Source organism: Aplysia californica, unplaced genomic scaffold (assembly GCF_000002075.1).
Source record: "Aplysia californica isolate F4 #8 unplaced genomic scaffold, AplCal3.0 scaffold00018, whole genome shotgun sequence".
Classification (NCBI taxonomy): Eukaryota; Metazoa; Mollusca; class Gastropoda; order Aplysiida; family Aplysiidae; genus Aplysia; species Aplysia californica.
In genome coordinates this window covers 227801-237800 of record NW_004797288.1, presented here as the reverse complement: position 1 = coordinate 237800, position 10000 = coordinate 227801, and positions in this window count along the sequence as shown.

The following is a 10000-nucleotide window of genomic DNA, read 5'->3' as shown; positions in this document are numbered from 1 at the left end:
TGCGCACACCCACACACACATAGACACACACATCACATCGTCTCTTCAGTGTGAGAATCCATCGTACATTAATTTTCCAAATCTCGTATATCATTATCAGAGTCTTCCACTAAGCAGTCAATACATGCAATAGACTGACAAAGTCAAGTAATAACAATACATCACTGCCTGTATTCCTGTATTCATAGACCTATACACTGGTATCCACATTTGTGTCATTTCATGTGTCCTCGTAAGTGAATTCTAAATGTAACTTTATTCCATTATAGACCATCAATATGTCATGTAAAGTGCATTGAGCATTGTGAATTACGGAAATGCAATGTATAAATGCCAATGCATAATTATTTTAATAATGTTCATATTTATAACACAATTAGTACTAAAACAAACAAACCCTGTTCATGTTTCTTATGACATCAATGTTGTTTAGAATAAAAATTTGTGGTTTGAAAGAAAATGAAAACAAAACACGGATAAATGTACCCGTAGCAATAACGTGATTGGAGCGTGCAGTAAAAACATCAGAGATCAAAACTCTTTAGTCAGATTGTTTCAGTAAAAACAAAAAAGAAGCACAACAATGAGACATTACCACAATTGAGGTCCTATAGCACTATAGCGCAGAGAACCCCCCCCCCCCAAAAAAAAAGCTGAACAAAAACAACAAATCCCCACAAAAACAACGGCTGGAAAGAAAAGAAATAGGACCTACCAGTGGGGCCTTTTGACTATCTGCCACTTTCAGCAGCAGAAAGAATAGGATTGTGCAATGATAAAGATTACACACTGTCAGTGACATTCCATAATATGCACCGTAGTTATATATTTTAGTTTAGTTTTAGCAGAGGGTTTTACTGTGCTCGCAACTGCATAAGGTCATATGGTGTGTTCACATGAAATGCCTTTGTATATCAAAATATGACATGCCTTCAAATCGAGATTTTGTCTAAAAATTTCTGTAAACAAAAATGTATGAAAGGTGGAGCTCAACACCCCGAATGCGACGACGTACTGATGTCTTTGACGTGGTCTCTTCAGAGCGCCGAACAGCGTCAATGTTCTTGTCCTTGCAAATTTACTGCTGTGTCGTTTACCCTTCCTTTTGTCAGACACTGACACATATGACAGGCCTTTTTAAAGTCTACATACCGTCCAAGGATAGTTTTGTTACAGGGGAAATTGTATCCCATCCTATTGTTAACATTCGATGACGAGATTTTTTTACATTATGTGAGATATAATCAGCATGTTTCAACTCTCTTACTTTCAAATATAATATCGATCATTCAACAGTAACTGTCGATAACTTTTGCTTGAATTGCACCAGAGTTGGGACAAAAGATACACATATACACACACACACACGCACGTGAACACACACACACACACACACACACACACACACACACACACACACACACACACCTCGTATTGGCTACTCAAATATATTATGGAGTGGTAAAAGCAACAGCAGTAGTAACAACAACAACAACAATAACAACAACAACAACAACAACAACAACAACAACAACAACAACAGCCTCAACAACAGCAACAGTAACAACACCACCACCACCAACAACAACAACAACAGGATGATCAGGGGCCCGGTATAGACCAGAGAGGGTGACATCTCGGTAGTCCTTTTGTCGTCTTTTACCACGGGATTCTCGCTACTTCTGTGAGTACCTTTGTCTCTCGCAGGGACAGGAAGCCACTCCAGTAGGACCTTTGTGGGTCGGTAGAAAATACACAGACAACTGGAGATCTTCGTTGTATTGAGACTGGTCATTCTGCTATCAAACTAGCTTAATATAATTGATCGCTTTTAAGGACAAGAAGACTAACCCAGGTTTCGGGGGTTTCCTGAAATCTCAACCTACACCAAAAGTGGGCATTGCCCTACCTATTGGGGAAGTTTGGTTCCATTAGTGTGTATATATGGTCAAAATTGCAAAGCAATATCCTTGGTTTGGCATTGCGAAACAGAACTTCGGTCTTATCATCATTAATTTTACGTCTGTTTGATACCATCCAGTTTTTCACCTCCACAATACATTTTTCCATGCTGGTAACTAGACAATTGAAATTTGTTGGTAAAACAGACTTGTACAACTGAGTGTCGTCCGCGTACATGTGATAGTTAACGTCGTGCCTCCTAATTATTGAACCTAAGGGCTTTGTATATAGTGTGTATAAGAGTGGTCCGTTCACAATAAAACCCACAGGAAAAAAGAGGAAAAGGCTCTTGTAAACATTGTTGGTAAGCACACACTCTGTCCCGGGAGTCGAGAATATACGTGTTTTTAGTTTGAGCTTAAAAGAAATAGTATGGAAATCGCTTAACGTCAACACAAAAACGAATATACTTCGATGAGGGCTGCACAGCAGAGTAATTTTTCGGCATGGGCTGTGAAAAGTGAATTTGCCAAGGGGACTGTAACCGTTGGATGGAATTAGCAATCTAATTGTATCGATATCGTCAAAAAGTACGCTGCTCTGATAGTTTGTTTTGTTTGTTTTTTCTTGAAAGTGCGCGGCTCTGATAGTTTCCCCAAACAGTATATCCCAGTCAAACAATATTTGGCATAGGTGAAAAATAAGTACATTAAAACACAAACGAAAAGACTCGCAACTGCCAGGCATTAACTTGAAGGTAGCGTTAACTGCGACATAGTGACGTTGTGGCTACCAATGCTGCGTTAATTGCAACAGAGTGAGTCTGTGACCCAAAAAAAAGTTAAAAAGAAAAACAAACAAACAACATGCACTCACACACCCTTTCTCTCACACACACATATAAATACACATACACACGCACACACATTCACACACAGACACACATGCATACACTCACACACACACAAATGCACACCGCACACGCTTGTGGCCTTATACGCGCGCGCGCACGCATATGCGCGCACACACACACACACACACACACACACACACACACACACACACACACACACACACACACTCACATATGCGCGGGCGCAAAACTTTTTAAAAATGCAGGAATGGAAAATCTTTAAATTAGTAGAAGGACAAAATACTAAATATGCTTTTACCTTTTTACAAACATTTTAGATTTAGATAGATTTTAGCAGTATAGAAAAAACCTATAAATTGCTATCACCTGTATTAAAACGGAATAACTTGTTGGTTCTTATTTTTACGAATGCAGAGAAACAAAAAGATTATAACCAATACGAAAAATGTAACGACCGACCAAGTTACAAAAAAAAAAAAAACAGTAGGAGGACAAAGTAATAAATATACTTCTCAATTTTTTCTTCAATTTTTTATTCATTTAGATTTTGATAGAGTTTAGCCGTGAGGAAAAAAGAAGAAAATGCTAGCACGTATGTTAAAACAAAATAATATGTTGGTTCCTACATTTAGCCGGGCACAAGAAAAGAAAAGATTATAATCAATAATTACAGTGAAGTGTAACGACCGACTGCATATTATGTTACTCCAAACACTAGCAAGACAAAGTAATAAAGATGCTTTTTATCTTTTTAATTCACTCTAAAGTTTGAATACAGATTAGCCGTGTAGAGAAAACTATTATAAAATGCTATAACCAGTGTTAATACAAAATAATACGACAGTTCGTACATTTAACAATGCACAAAAACTAAAAAAATTATAACCATTACTAAAATGCAAAAAGTTGGAGGACAAAGTAGTAAAGACCTTTTCAGCTTTTAATAAAACTTAAAAGGTTCGGATAGAGTTTAATAGTGGGAAAAAAACTATAAAATGCTATCACCAGTTGCTTCTTACATTTACGAATGCAGAAAAACTAAACGATTATAACCAGCACCAAAAGTGTAACGACCGACCGACCAAGTTACCCAAAAGAGTAGGAGTACAAAGTAATAAAGATACTTCTGGATTTTTTAAAAACATGTTTATAATAGATAATAGATAGATAGCATTTGTATAGCGCAAATCCCCGGTCGATAGCAAGCTCTATGCGCTTCACAATCTATTTAGATTTGTATAGAGTTTATCTACGTGGAAAAACATAGAGAATGCTAGCACCTATGTTAAAACAAAATAATGTGTTGGTTCCTACATTTAGCCAGGCACCGATAATAAAAGATTATAACCAATACTAAAATTGTAACGACCGACCGCCTAAATTACTTTTTTTTTAAACAGTAGGAGGACAAAGTAATAAAAATACTTTTAGCTATTAATAAAACATTTAGGTTTCAATAGAGTTATTTGTGTATAGAAACCTATAAAAGGTAACGACCGATCACCCAAATTACCAAAAACAGTAGGAGGACAAAGTGATAAAGATACTTCTAGATTTTTTTATACATAATACATGTATTTAGATTTAGATAGAGTTTATTTGTGTAGAGAAACCTATAAAAGACTATCACCTGTGTTATAACAGAATAAAAACATGTTTGTTCTTACATTTAGGCATTTACAAACACTAAAAACTTTATAACCAATACTATACTAAAAGTGTAACGACCGACACCCAAATTACACTAAACAGTAGGAGAACAAAGTAATGAAGACGCTTCTGGATTTTGAAAAACATATAATTTATATTTGGATAAAGTTTAGCAGTGTGGAAAAACGTAGAAAATGGTAGCAGCTTTGTTGAAACAAAATAATGTTTTGATTCCTACATTTAGTCAGGCACAACAAATAAAAGATTATAACCAATACTAAAAGTGTAACGACCGACCGCCTAAGTTGTTCAAAACAGTAGGAGGACAAAGTCATAAAGATACTTCAGATTTTTAAAAACAACATTTAGATTTGGATAGAGTTTAGCCATGAGGATAAACCAGGACAATGCTAGAATCTTTGTTAATACAAAATGATGTGTTGGTTTCTACATATAGCCAGGCACAAAAACTAAAAGATTTTAATTAATGATAAAAGTGTAACGACCGACCACCCAAGTTACTTAAATACTAAACAGAACAAGTCATTTGAGAACCACTTCCCTAATTTTGATAGGCTGATTCTGAATATGGTATTATTTTTTATTTTTAAAAATTACATTTTGTTTTTATCTACGGCGTGATTTTCTATAATTCGTCTATAGCACAGCAAACTTCAAAGGTGATCGGCAATCCCCTCAAGGCCGGATGTCCGGACGTCAAATTCACAGCCAGCGGCTGAGGGTTCTTTACATCCAGCCGGCCGGCTACTCGCCGGGTGTTCGCCTACGATTTGTTGAGACGTTACGAGTGGACGTACAGCTCAGAAACCTGTCCGGTTGGCCTGTACGTACAATAGGCCGAGGCCCTTTAGAGGTGTGGGAAGTGAGTAACAAAGACAAAAAGAAATAAGAGCGATGAAGACGACAGATGTTTGACAGGAAAGAAGCAAACCACACAAGAGCAATGGGGCTCTCGTGGCCTAGAGGTTAAGGTGTTGGCCTCTCATTCAAAGGTCCCGGGTTCGAATCCGGGTAGCGACCGAAAAAAAAATTTCTTCTCTAAAATTGTCTCCTTTCACCTCCTTTCCTGCTCTTTAGCAATATTCTGTCGTCTGCTTTCGTCTCCTCTTTCTGCCCCCACCCCCCTCACCTCCTCTGGGCTCCTGACTCTTTCTGCAGCCTTTCTACTTCTACTCCTTGACTCCTTACAGCTGTCTTTCTGCCACACCCCTGATCTTCTGGTAGGAAAGATCTACACCTAGCCTTCTCGGACAAGGGCGAAAAATCTCGGAGGTCCCGTGTGCAAGTTGCGCACGTTAAAGATCCCTTGGTGGTCTAAAATCGATAAGAGTAGGCTTCGGCCGCCACCCGGGCAAAATTCAAAATTTCCTACCAACTAAAAGTATTAGGTGTGTCCCGCGCGCTCATATGACCTATGCAGTTGCGAGTACCGTAAAACACTTACCAAAACAAACGACACACAAGAGCACCCGCCTACACTTCCTCTCACAGCAACTGACTTCACGTCTTCTGCGTGTGAGCAATGAAGAAGGGCCTATCCGCTACACCGCGCAGACACCGTCTGCTGAGACAGCTAGCTTATCATATTCATACGGCCATATAATATTATTTCAGTTTGAGTAAAGAGAAGCACAGGACACAATAACGGTCATTCAATGCTGAGAAGACAAAGCATGAAACACGGACAGAAACAACAGAAGGGGAAGTCCGGCTACAGTACATTTTTAACGAATCCCTTGCTTTGGTTTAGTAAGCGTTTTACGGCACCTGCAACATACTTAGTCCAGATACGTGCTGAAGATTAGAGGCGTTACAAGAGAGTAACAAACACAAAAAAGGAGGAAAAGAGATAAGGACGATGATATTTGATAAGATAAGAAAGAAGGAGCAAACCACACTGAACACTCGCCAACCACCAACTCACCCATCAGCCCACATATTTCAGTTTTAGTAGAGGTTTTACGACGCTCGCAACTACATAAGGTCATATGAGCGCCAGAAGATAAGAGGTGATACAAGAGAGTAACAAACATAAAAAAGAAGAAGGGGAGATAAGGACGATAGATGTTTCATAGGAAAGACGAAGCAAACCACACCAGAGCACTCGCCAACCACCCAACCACCCATCAGCCCACGTATTTCAAGGAAACATACAAACATCAATAAATAATTATCAACAAGAACTCAGGCAAAGGAATCAACACAGGAATTGTATTGTGTGTAAACAACCAGTACTACATTGTCGCTCATCTTCTGTACAGGGTAATGCTGCTGCGGAGATAACACAGGATATACATGGAGATATATATTCGATATATAGAGCAATCACGTGACTGACCAGCCAACACACACTGCTTATCATGAATCAGAACAATTTGCTGTGCTCCATATTAATTTGTTTCCATGACTATAGAATATAATTAATACGAGTGATATATTATTGTCCTTATATTAATATTCAATACATGTAATAGTAGATGTTGATCACAAAAGTAAGCAATTTATGCATGTATGTATTATATAAATAATTCTGTACACATTTATTACTTATGAATTAATTTTACTCTTATTAATATACTGACCATCCATTGGATATAGCAATACACATGAAAAATGACGGGTGTCAACGGGTAACCCAGGTGGGTTGTCTTTTTTCCCACAAGCATGTATTTTTTCCTCGAAAAGCAAGAACAGGGCCCCACCTATGAGGTAATTCTCAACTTGTGACATTCTAAAAAAAATCAGATGCTTGTGAAAAAATCCCTCACCTTTTCTACAATAAATGTGTTAAGCTGACTAACAGAACTCCCCGCCCAAATGAAAACCCCAAAATAAGGAAAACGGCATAGGTGTAAGTCAGGGTTTGCTAAAATGGGACAACAAAATGTGGCAGAACACAAGAAAACATACTTTAGTCATGAGGGCAAAACAAGGACCTTTCATCTCAATGTGACGATCTTTTTCTCGTGAAAGAGAGAACAGTAAAAACAAAACAAATAAAATGTTTACCCTAACATGAAATGAATGAATATATATTGCTTGGAAGTGACAAGGCTAAGCTATAAAACGTAAGATGTTCTAGCTGCTTTTTGGACGCCCTAGTGAAGAAAGAAAGTACGAACCATGATTTGCTTAACATAAATTTTATCCATTTTTTATTTTAAATCCGATATCCCATCGTAATAGTATCCTAATGAAAAGGAAGATAAGCAAATGTGTGTGTATATGTGCGTGTGCGTGCGTGTGTGTGTGTGTGTGTGTGTGTGTGTGTGTGTGTGTGCGTGCGTGTGTGTGCATGTGTGTGTGTATGTGTGTGTGTTTGAGCTGTGGAGATAGGGTTGTTATGTGTGTTTGTGTCAGCATGGAACTGAGAAAGAGAGAGAGAGAGAGAGAGAGAGAGAGAGAGAGAGACAGAGACAGAGACAGAGACAGAGAGACAGAAAGACAGAACCCTGGCGTGAATAGCAAATGTGTGCATATGAGTATTTGTACAGGTATGTGTTTGTGAGGGAAAGGGGGTTGAGAGGTGTACCAAAGAAAGGGAGAGATCACAGCTTTGCATAGTCTGTACTCTGCGTGTTTCTTTCTCCTTTTTCTTTCAATATGGCTTTATTTAATATGCCTTACCCTTCTAGCCATTCAAAGAGTTGCTTATAATAACAGACTGTAGAGTGTATAGAACTCGCTGATGAGCAGGAATATACACTAAACAAAGGCTTCCTATTTTTTTTTTAGTATTATTGTCTCCCCCCCCCCCCCCCCCCCCCAACCACCCATACCTCGCTGAGAACCTTGGAATACTTGCACATACATTAAAACATCATCACAAATGAAATTATAATACAAAATATTATGACTCTTACTGTTTTTTAGAACAATGTAAATGGAAGAAAAAAAATACTGACGTAGAATAAACTTTGGTGCTATAGAATAATGATGATACGATGCACACATTTCACATTCAAGCACTGTACATATGCTTGAGCCTTGCATTTTTGTGAAGCCATCAAACCCAACGAAAATATGACCTTCCTTCAATAAAATAATATCTCTTATTACTGAGTCTTTTATTTGCAGGAGGGGTCAAAGTTGAATTTGCCGAGTTCACAAAAGTGTAGATCTATAGGTGCTCACAGCAATACATTGTTTGGACACAGTATTGAAAGACAAGAAAGTTTCATAAACCACCATTCACTCCTTGCAGGTATAAATACAAAGTGTCCCAAAAATGTAAAGACACTATAGGGCCAGGTATAATAGTGGCACAGAGTTTGTTAGTAGAAAAGAAATACCTGTATCAAAATCAGGCAAGTACTGTGAGTGAGGAGGGGAGGAGGAGGAGGGGGAGGGGGAGGGGGGAAACGACTCCCTGTGCCCTTGCAAATAACACAGAAATTGCATAACACAAAAACACTGCACATTATGTTGGTCCGGTACAGCTTTAAAACCTTTGCATGGCACTAAACAACTGCCGCTACTTAAATACAAGTGATAAAAATACCAGCGAATCACGAGTTTCTCTAAGTTGAAAAGAAACGGATCAGAAAATATCAAACATTATAACATCAACGACTAAGGGGCAAAAAAAAGAGAATATTCTTATCATAAATACACAAGAATAAGGTGTCTGGAGTAAAAAATAAGTACTTTTCGTCACAACAGTGTTTGCATGTAAAGATTTGTCCACCATATTTGTGTAAGTTGATCTAAGGCATTGGTGAGCTTGAGTATGGCAAGAGAAGTGTCTTATTTACATCAAAATTACGTCATTCACACTCAAGTTGTCGTCTCCCCGTAAATATGGGAGAAAGCAACTCGGTGACGAAGAATAGAACTTGAAAACTATTCTTTTCCCTGCTACAGATTCTATGTCTGCTGTTATTTTATTTATTCAATTCAACATTTTTGTTTTAATTTGGGAAGCGGGAAGCGGGGGGGGGGGACTTAAAAATAAAATTCCACCTGTGAAACAATAAAAACACCATTCTGATACTGCATTGATATGTGAGGTCACCCTGTTCATCCACTTCAAAGAGCAATGGTCCACGCATACCCCGCACGTCAGCACGAATACAGAACCCTACAACATGTTAAGGAATTTCAGAGGGAAACTAATGCATGAAGCACTTAAAAGGAAATATTGACTCCACCCCGGGCACAGGACCCCAAAGCTCTGTGGGCTTAAGGAGGACCTGCTGGGTGCAGCAGCCTTCACTCTAGGGACTTCTTAGTTTTAGTAAGAGTTTTACAGCACTTGCAACACAATAAGGTCATACAAGTGCCGAAGATTAGAGGCGTTACAAGAGAGTAATAAACACAAAAAAGAAGGAGAAAAGATCAGGACGACAGATGTTTAGTAGGAAAGAAGGAGCAAACCACACCAGAGCACCCGCCAACCACCCACGACTAGAGACTGTGGCATCAGTCAAAAGATGAACGAGAAGAAGAGAGCAACTTTCCGAGTGATAACAACCACCCATCCAACTTATTGACCACTATTTTTTTTAAACATTCTATAAAATTACAGCAGCCATTGTCTTAAACACACTTTTG